Genomic DNA, 10,670 nt, shown 5'->3' on the forward strand with positions numbered 1-10,670 from the left:
ATCAATTATATTCTTCTGTATTATATATAAAAGTATAATATATATGAAGTATTATGTATAAAATAAAGGAGTATCTGAGAAATAATGGACAGAACTGTTTGAATCTCAGCGACGGTTTCCAGGTATTAATAAAAGACAGGATGTCCAGTTAAACTTTTAGGATAAGTCTGTAATTTTACATGAGACAAACTTAAACTAAATCTTTTAAAATCGTTTATCTGGAATTCAAATTCAACTGGGTGTCCTGTAGTTTCATTTTTCCAAATCTTGCCATCCTAATTTCATAGTCATCAGCCATGTGCCCTGCAGTAACAAGTTGCTTGACCACTCTGGCCTCGGTTGCCTCATCTATAAAATGGGAATAAAGGTCTTTTCCAGTACTGACAAGAGGGTGAAACTGATTAAATCAGATTTTCTCCCAGGGTGCATCAAACACTCTGTGTTTGCTCCTTTCCCTTTATCATCTCCATCCCTCTTTTTCTGCTCTTTTCTTTTCTTGCCTAAGTCTTAGGGTTGCCAGAGCGCCCCACAGACATAGTGTGGCTTCCCTGTTGGTGGAATCTTCAAAACCAAGAGATTGCGATTAGCTATAAAAAATGAGTAGTAAAGTTGTAGAGTCTTTGCCTGACATACACACACAGTCAGTTTGGGCAGGAAGGGCCCGTCTGTGGCTCAACCACTGGGCCAAGTCTACTTTGAAGACTTGCCCCGCTCTCCGCTGATCCCTGCCATCCTTTGTGCTTCAGGTTTCTGAGAAACGTCTCGTCCTCTCTCCACGCCATCTATTTCAGCTCACAGTGTTATTGTTTCTGGCCAAAGTCTGTTGTAGGACTCACAGAGGAGCGGCAAGAAACAAAGCGATCTTTGAAATAAACTCTATTAAAGATCAAAACGGTGATGTAAGAGAGTTTCCGAACATCAGATCAGGTAACACCTCTGAGCTGCTTTCATAAAAACGAGCCACTAACCCATACATCACTGTCATTTGAACCCCAGCATCTAAAAATAGGATTTGCTCTAATTTCCTGAGTAGCTGATGCAAATAGAGAGAACGTGAGAGTAGTCAGTGGGCTGTGCCAGGTGATAAGTAACTCCCCCACTTGATGGCATTTTTCTAAAGTAGAAAAGAGGAGAGCTTGCCTCCAGAGATGCTAGGCAAATCCTGGCAGAGGTCAGAAGGTTAGGATGAAGGATGCGGGAGTTAGCCCGACCTGGGGTGGAGCCCCGACTCTGCCATCTCCTAGCTGGGTGGCCTTAGGTAAATTAATTAACATCTCTGGGCTTCCTCTTTTAAAAAACAGAGACTGAGGGTTTTGTGTGCATTAAATGATGGGTGTATATAGATTGTTTCCCACAGTACATGCGTTACACACATGAGCCGTGACCCATTATTACAGTGATTCCAGATGGAGAGGACAAATCGAAGGCAACGTGATGATGCCGTTCATTTAGGCCTCTGAACAGAATTCCAATCCCAGAATTTAAGCACGTGTGGGTTTCCCAGAGTCAAGTTTTTTTTTTTTTCTTCCTCAGGCTTTAAGCAACTGACTCACACATCGCTGTTAACGTGCAGAAAAAAGACTACGGTTGAGGAATTGCAAAGGTCGCTGTGACTTTGTCCTCGTGCAGACACACAATAGAGGAGGTCTTCTAACTGCAGGGATTTGGGGCACGATGCCCAGGGTGGACTGGCCACTCCCTCTAGCATTTATTTATTTTTTTAAATTTTTACTTATTTTTAAAGTTTATTTTGAATTGGAGGATAACTGCTTTACAAAATTGTGTTGGCTTCTGCCATACAACAACGTGAATCAGCCTCAAGTACACGTATGTCCCCTCCCTCCTGAACCTCTCCCCGACCCCTTACCCCATCCCAACCTGTAGGTTGTCACAGAGCATCAGGTTGAACTCCGTGTGCTACACAGCAGCTTCCCACTGCCTATCTATTCTACACCTGGTAGTGTGCGTGTATGGGGCTTCCCTGGGGGCTCGGACGATAAAGAATCTGCCTGCAATGCAGGAGACCTGGGTTCAGTCCCTGGGTTGGGAAGATCCCTTGGAGAAGGAAATGGCAACCCACTTCAGTATTCTTGCCTGGAGAGTTCCATGGACAGAACCAGGCAGGTTACAGTCCATGGGGTGGCAGAGTCGGACATGATTGAGCAACACACACTCACACACTCACACACACACACTATATATATATGTCAATTTGTCCCACCCTCTCCTGCCCCTGCTGTGTCCAAAGTCTGCTCTCTATGTCTGTGTCTCTCTATTCCTGCCCTGCAAATAGGTTCATCAGTATCATTTTTCTAGATTCCGTATATACGTGTTAACATGTGATATTTGTTTTTCTCTTTCTGACTTACTTCACTCTGTATAACAGGCTCTTGGTTGATCTAACTCAATAGAGGGGACTCAGATGTGTTCCTTTTTATGGCTGAGTAATATTCCATTGCATATAGGTACCACAGCTTCTTTTTCCATTCATCTGTCTATGGGCATCTAGGTTGCTTCCATGCCATAGCTGTTACAAGCAGTGCTGCTATAAACACTGAGCACTGTGCATTTCTGCTTCCTCCCTGAACTCCCAGAGATCAGGAGCAGTGTCATTTAACTACTTCCCTTTGCCTGGCACCCAACACAGTGCTTGGCACATGGTAGGCTGTCTTAGTCCATCTGGGCCTTCATAAAAGTAAAAATATAGACTGGGTAGCTTATCAACAACAGAAATTTGTTATAGTTTTGGAGGTTGGGAAGTCCAATATCAAGGCAGATTCCGTGTCTACTGAGAGCTCACGTGCTGCTTTATAGATGCCATCTTCCTGCTGTGTCCTCACAGGGTGGGTGGGGGCAAGGGTCTTTTCTTTTGCGGGGGGGGGGGGGGGTCTATTTGTTAAGGGCACTAATCTCATTCATGAGGGCTCAATTCTCAATTCTCGTCCAAGGTAAGGAGCAGTGGCTGCGCTTTGCTGGCGCAGCCGTGGGAGATACCCCACGCCCAAGGTAAGAGAAACCCAAGTAAGATGGTAGGTGTTGCAAGAGGGCATCAGAGGGCAGACACACTGAAACCATACTCACAGAAAACTAGTCAATCTAATCACACCAGGACCACAGCCTTGTCTGACAATGAAACCAAGCCATGCCTGCAGGGCAACCCAAGACGGGCGGGTCATGGTGGAGAGGTCTGACAGAACGTGGTCCACTGGAGAAGGGAATGGCAAGCCACTTCAGTATTCTTGCCTTGAGAACCCCATGAGCAGTAGGAAAAGGCAAAATGATAGGATACTGAAAGAGGAACTCCCCAGGTCAGTAGGTGCCCAATATACTACTGGAGATCAGTGGAGAAATAACTCCAGAAAGAATGAAGGGATGGAGCCAAAGCAAAAACAATACCCAGTTGTGGATGTGACTGGTGATAGAAGCAAGGTCTGATGCTGTAAAGAGCAATATTGCACAGGAACCTGGAGTGTCAGGTCCATGTATCAAGGCAAATTGGAAGTGGTCAAACAGGACATGGCAAGAGTGAACGTCGACATTCTAGGAATCAGCGAACTAAAATGGACTGGAATGGATGAATTTAACTCAGATGACCATTATATCTACTACTGCGGGCAGGAATCCCTCAGAAGAAATGGAGTAGCCATCATGGTCAACAAAAGAGTCCGAAATGCAGTACTTGGATGCAATCTCAAAAACGACAGAATGATCTCTGTTCGCCTCCAAGGCAAACCATTCAGTATCACAGTTATCCAAGTCTATGCCCCAACCAGTAACGCTGAAGAAGCTGAAGTTGAATGGTTTTATGAAGACCTACAAGACCTTTTAGAACTAACACCCAAAAAAGATATCCTTTTCATTATAGGGGACTGGAATGCAAAAGTAGGAAGTCAAGAAACACCTGGAGTAACAGGCAAATTTGGCCTTGGAATGCGGAATGAAGCAGGGCAAAGACTAATAGAGTTTTGCCAAGAAAATGCACTGGTCATAGCAAACACCCTCTTCCAACAACACAAGAGAAGACTCTACACATGGACATCACCAGATGGGCAACACTGAAATCAGACTGATTATATTCTTTGCAGCCAAAGATGGAGAAGCTCTATACAGTCAACAAAAACAAGACCAGGAGCTGACTGTGGCTCAGATCATGAACTCCTTATTACCAAATTCAGACTTAAATTGAAGAAAGTAGGGAAAACCGCTAGACCATTCAGGTATGACCTAAATCAAATCCCTTATGATTATACAGTGGAAGTGAGAAATAGATTTAAGGGCCTAGATCTGATAGATAGAGTGCCTGATGAACTATGGAATGAGGTTCGTGACATTGTACAGGAGACAGGGATCAAGACCATCCCCATGGAAAAGAAATGCAAAAAAGCAAAATGGCTGTCTGGGGAGGCCTTACAAATAGCTGTGAAAAGAAGAGAGGCGAAAAGCAAAGGAGGAAAGGAAAGATATAAGCATCTGAATGCAGAGTTCCAAAGAATAGCAAGAAGAGATAAGAAAGCCTCCTTCAGTGATCAATGCAAAGAAATGGAGGAAAATAACAGAATGGGAAAGACTAGAGATTTCTTCAAGAAAATTAGAGATACCAAGGGAACATTTCATGCAAAGATGGGCTCGGTAAAGGACAGAAATGGTATGGACCTAACAGAAGCAGAAGATATTAAGAAGAGGTGGCAAGAATACACGGAGGAACTGTACAAAAAAGATCTTCACGACCCGGATAATCATGGTGATGTGATCACTAATTTAGAGCCAGACATCTTGGAAAGTGAAGTCAAGTGGGCCTTAGAAAGCATCACTACGAACAAAGCTAGTGGAGGTGATGGAATTCCAGTTGAGTTGTTTCAAATCCTGAAAGATGATGCTGTGAAAGTGCTGCACTCGATATGCCAGTAAATTTGGAAAACTCAGCAGTGGCCACAGGACTGGAAAAGGTCAGTTTTCATTCCAATTCCAAAGAAAGGCAATGCCAAAGAATGCTCAAACTACCGCACAATTGCACTCATCTCACACGCTAGTAAAGTAATGCTCAAAATTCTCCAAGCCAGGCTTCAGCAATACGTGAACTGTGAACTCCCTGATGTTCAAGCTGGTTTTAGAAAAGGCAGAGGAACCAGAGATTAAATTGCCAACATCCACTGGATCATGGAAAAAGCAAGAGCGTTCCAGAAAAACATCTATTTCTGCTTTATTGACTATGCCAAAGCCTTTGACTGTGTGGATCACAATAAACTGTGGAAAATTCTGAAAGAGATGGGAATATCAGACCACCTGACCTGCCTCTTGAGAAATCTGTATGCAGGTCAGGAAGCAACAGTTAGAACTGGACATGAAACAACAGACTGGTTCCAAATAGGAAAAGGAGTACGTCAAGGCTGTATATTGTCACCCTGCTTATTTAACTTATATGCAGAGTACATCATGAGAAACGCTGAGCTGGAAGAAACACAAGCTGGAATCAAGATTGCCAGGGGAAATATCAATAACCTCAGATATGCAGATGACACCACCCTTATGGCAGAAAGGGAAGAGGAGCTAAAAGCCTCTTGATGAAAGTGAAAGAGGAGAGTGAAAAAGTTGGCTTAAAGCTCAACATTCAGAAAACGAAGACCATGGCATCCTGTCCCATCACTTCATGGGAAATAGATGGGGAAACAGTGGAAACAGTGTCAGACTTTATTTTTTTGGGCTCCAGAATCCCTGCAGATGGTGATTGCAGCCGTGAAATTAAAAGACGCTTACTCCTTGGAAGAAAAGTTATGACCAACCTAGATAGCATATTCAAAAGCAGAGACATTACTTTGCCGACTAAGGTCCATCTAGTCAAGGCTATGGTTTTTCCTGTGGACATGTATGGATGTGAGAGTTGGACTGTGAAGAAGGCTGAGCACCAAAGAATTGATGCTTTTGATCTGTGGTGCTGGAGAAGACTCTTGAGAGTCCCTTGGACTGCAAGGAGATCCAACCAGTCCATTCTGAAGGAGATCAACCCTGGGATTTCTTTGGAAGGAATGATGCTGAAGCTGAGACTCCAGTACTTTGGCCACCTCATGAGAAGAGTTGACTCATTGGAAAAGACTGTGATGCTGGGAGGGACTGGGGGCAGGAGGAGAAGGGGACGACAGAGGATGAGATGGCTGGATGGCATCACGGACTCGATGGACATGAGTCTGAGTGAACTCCGGGAGATGGTGATTAACAGGGAGGCCTGGCGTGCTGCGATTCATGGGGTCGCAAAGAGGGGGACACGACTGAGCGACTGAACTGAACTGAACAATTCTCATAACCAAATCATCTTGCAAAGGGTCCTACCTCCTGATACTATTACACTGGGGATTAGCTTTCCACACGTCAATTCTGGAGTGACAAAAACATTTTCAATCTATAGTATAGGTGCTCAGGAAAAAGTAGATGACTGAAAAGAACTGTCTAGTATTCCCACAGATATATACTGATTGAAAGAAAACCTGGTATGATTAAGATAATTCACCCATTAATATTTCATAGTATTAATATTTCAGTAAAAGAGGGAAAGAGGCATAAATGTAGGGGAATAGATACTGGGGCACCTTTCAATGTCAGAGCAGTGGAAAGAATCTGCATGCCCATTAACAGGAGAGTGAATGGATTGATTCTGGTATATTCTTGAAGCGGGGGGACTGTGCAGCAGTGAAAATTAATGAACTAGAACTCTATGTATCATCATGGGTAAACTTCAAAAGTTAGTGCTGAACAGACAGCAAAAGCTAGCTGCAAAAGGACACAGACAGAATGATACTATTTAATAAAGTTCAAAAATCTATGAAACAATTCAGAATATTTTTATGAGTACATACATGTAGAGTAAAAGCACCCTACATTTCTGTTCTTTTACTCATGTATAGTAAAAGCACAGAAACCTATGTGGGGATGATGAACATCAAATCCAGGAGTTGGGGACTTCCCCAATGGTCCAGGGGTTAGGACTCTGAGCTTCCAATGCAGGGGGCCTGTATTCAACCCCTGGTTGGGGAACTAAGATCCCAATGCCTTGTGGCATGGCCCAAAAATAAAAGCCTCAAATACAATGGATAAGAAATAAGGATTTACTGTATAGCACAGAGAACTGCCTTAAATACCTTTTTTTTTTTCAATTCAAGGGACAAGCTACTACTGCTGAAGGAGTGGGCCAGGGGAGGTTCCAGAGTGTTTTAATTGTGTTTTTAATGTTCTATTAACATTTCTCAGACTGTTTGGTTCATGTATAGAAGTCACATCATTCTCTGCATTTTTTTTTTTTTTTTTGGTGTGTCTGAAATATTTCCTTAAAGAAAAAAAAAAGACACAAAAACTGAATAGCAGCTGAAAGTGAAGGCCAGACTAGAACTGGCTTACTTCCTACCCTCTGTTCTGATATTTGCTGTGTGTCTTGAGTAAGGGATGTAGCCTCTCTGGACTTCAGTTTTCTCAACATTACAATGAGGATAATACCTCTTGGAAGTATTACATGAGATAATGTGTATAAACCACTGAAAGCTGGGTAAGCACTCAGCAAATAACTGTTCATATCATCATTGTCAACAACAGTCAATTTCAAATCGTTTGAGAACCGGAAGCAACTAACAAGATCACCCCTGCCTAGCCTGTCTTTGAAGATACGATGGTTGAGACTGGAGAGGTTGAGCCAGTCACCTGAAGTGGTGGGGTGCTTGGGAGGCAGACTGGACGGCCCAAGGGGCCTCTGTATGAGGAAGGTCCCCTCTGGGGTAGGCCTGCAGCCTCTGCTCCAAAGCTCTTCCTGCAAAATCTGTAGAAACCCACTTCCTTCCAAGGGACCGATGATGATGACACGGGAGAACCTGCTAAAACTAAGACATAGACCCCACAGGCAGCGGGACCCGTCCTAACGTGGCTTCTCCCCTTCCTCTCCCGGCCCCTGAGCCTACTGACGTCATCATGAAAAAGGCTGAGAAGAATGTCTACAAGCTCATCCTTTCTAATATAAACAGGATACCTAACACAAACTTGCACCACCCTCCACAAAAACACACTTCTTGCACCTAGATCGCACGGCTTGTAACAGCCCCAAACTGGAAACAAGTCAAATGTCTGTCAGTGAAGAATGGACAAAGACGGTCTTCATTCAAAGGGATACAATCCAGCAAAGAGAATGAACAAACCATAGCTGCTATGGCCACTTGGATGAATGTTACAAACGTAATGTGAATAAAAGAAGCCAGAACACAAGGATGTCATCTGCTGCCATTTATATAAAGTTCAAAAACTGCAAAACTACTCAGGCTGCCAGTAGTCAGAACAGTGGTTACGCTCGGGGGAGAGGCTGTTGGTGGAAGTGGGCTGAGAGGTGCTTTTGGGGGTGATCAATCCTTTGGTTGAGCTAGGTGCTGGTGACATGGGTGTTTTCCTTGTGAAAGGCATGAGCTGTACACTTAATACTTGTACAATTCTGGACATATATTACACTTCAACTAAAATGCTCCTTCCTGTAAAAACTTGCCGGTTCCAGCCTTTCAACCTTTAGTTACCGAAGACTATGTTCCGACATGGATCAGGCCACACAATAAAGCAGATAGACGTAGCCCTCTAAATTAGCATCCTCTCTTAAGCCTTGACCTTGAACATACCAGCTGGAACCAGCTTTCATTTCAGGCTCACTGAAAAGGGGGATTGTCTACCTCAGACCTGGCCAGGTGGAGACAAGGGCCATTACTCAGGACACCTGATCCAGAGAGACAGGCAAACCGCCCAAATTATCTGATTTGGCAGTTTCCTGGGCTTGAATGACCCAGATAATGGTCAGACTGCCAGGGTGACACCACATGTCCCAGCCCAAATACCCACAAGGTAGATCCTTTCTCCGGGGCCATATTTGTGGGCAGAGTCCTGTGCCACCCTGCCCCCAGCGCCTGGGTCTAATTTCTGCAAGAGAAGATATGAGGGCTCTTGAAGTCTGAGAAGCCACAGGAAGGTAGGGCGGTCTGGACCCTTGTGGGGCTCCAGGCAGGCCCCCTTTGTGGTGCTACACTGAGGCTCTCCCTTGGCCTCCCCAGAACACAGCTCTGGGCCACTGGGCATGGATGAGCTCATTTAATCTGATAGCCCTAGGAAGGCGGTAATATCTGTATTATTATTCCTATTTGCAAGGGATGAAACTGAGGCATAGGGAGGTGAAATGAGTCACCCCGTAGCGAACACCAGAAAGGAATGGAATCACTTTTTTTTTTTTTCCTTTTTTACTGATTCTCTTACCAGCCACACCTTCTCCCACCATTCCTTCCTCCAAGGATGCTCTTCCCCACCTCTTGTCTTCTAGCTACTCACGCAACAGGCCTCAAGGAAAACCCACTTCAGCAGGACGGTCCATGAGTTCAAGTCATCTGCGGAGCAGGTATGGAGATGGAAATGGACATACACTGGATTTATTGGAGGAAGCTTCCACAGAGGTTGAAGAGAGAGGGAACGGGATTAAGCAGAAAGAGGCTTCAGACTATGATGCAAATTTGACATCAGGAAAGGAGAGGGGGAAGGAGAGGGGATGTCCAGGAAGAGCCTCAGACACAGCATGGCTGTGAGAAAGGCTGGGGCAGCCTAACAGGAGCCCAGAGCAAAGACTGCCCATTGGGGGAGTCCAGGTTGGGTAGGGACGTCTCAGGCCTTCAGACCGGCAGACCCTGGGGTCGGTCAGGACATTTACAGAAGGCAAAACGAGCATCAGTTTATTCAGTGTATTGGTTAGAAGCCGGGGTGCAGAGAATCTCTTGAGAGCATCCATTGTAACTATCTATTGGGTGGCTGTCTTATCCACTGGGCTGTAAGCTCCACAAAAGCAGAATTATCCTGTGCAGAGAGCAAGCCTGGCATGTCAGAGCTGCTCTGTTAATATCTGAGGACTGACAGGTCCTTCTGACTAGCTCCTCTGGGCTTGTTGATTGCCACACATTTCCAGAGGATGTGTAAGGATGAAGGAAAAGAGGTTGGATCTGGGTTTAAGTTTTAGAGCCAGATCTGATCTGTATGACCTTAGGCAAGTCATCTTTCTTTTTCATTTTTTTAAGCTCCTATTTATTCAACTATAGAGTGCGTAAAATAATATCTACACACTAGATTATTTGTCTATTTCAAAGATCAAATGAGAATGAATGGATAAAGAAGTTGTGGCATATATATCCAATGGAATATTCCTCAGTCATAAAAAGGAACACATCTGAGTCAGTTCTCATCAGGTGGATGAACCTAGACCTGTTATACAGAGTGAAGTAAGTCTGAAAGAGAAAAACAAATATCATGTATTAATGCTTGTATATAGAATCTAGAAAGATGGTACCAATGAACCTATTTGCAGGGCAACAAATGAGATGCAGACAGAGAGAACGGAGAGGAGAGGGAGAAGGGGAGGAGGGACAAATTGACAGAGTAGCATTGAAACTTATACATTAGCGTATGTAAAATAGAGAACCTGTAGGAATTTGCAGGGCGGAGAAGGCAATGGCACCCCACTCCAGTACTCTTGCCTGGAAAATCCCATGGACGGAGGAGCCTGGTAGGCTGCTGTCCATGAGGTCGCTAAGAGTTGGACACGACTGAGCAACTTCAGTTTCACTTTTCACTTTCATGCACTGGAGAAGGAAATGGCAACCCACTCCAGTGTTCTTGCCTGG

The sequence above is a fragment of the Budorcas taxicolor genome, chromosome 17 (assembly GCF_023091745.1).
Source record: "Budorcas taxicolor isolate Tak-1 chromosome 17, Takin1.1, whole genome shotgun sequence".
Taxonomy (NCBI): domain Eukaryota; kingdom Metazoa; phylum Chordata; class Mammalia; order Artiodactyla; family Bovidae; genus Budorcas; species Budorcas taxicolor.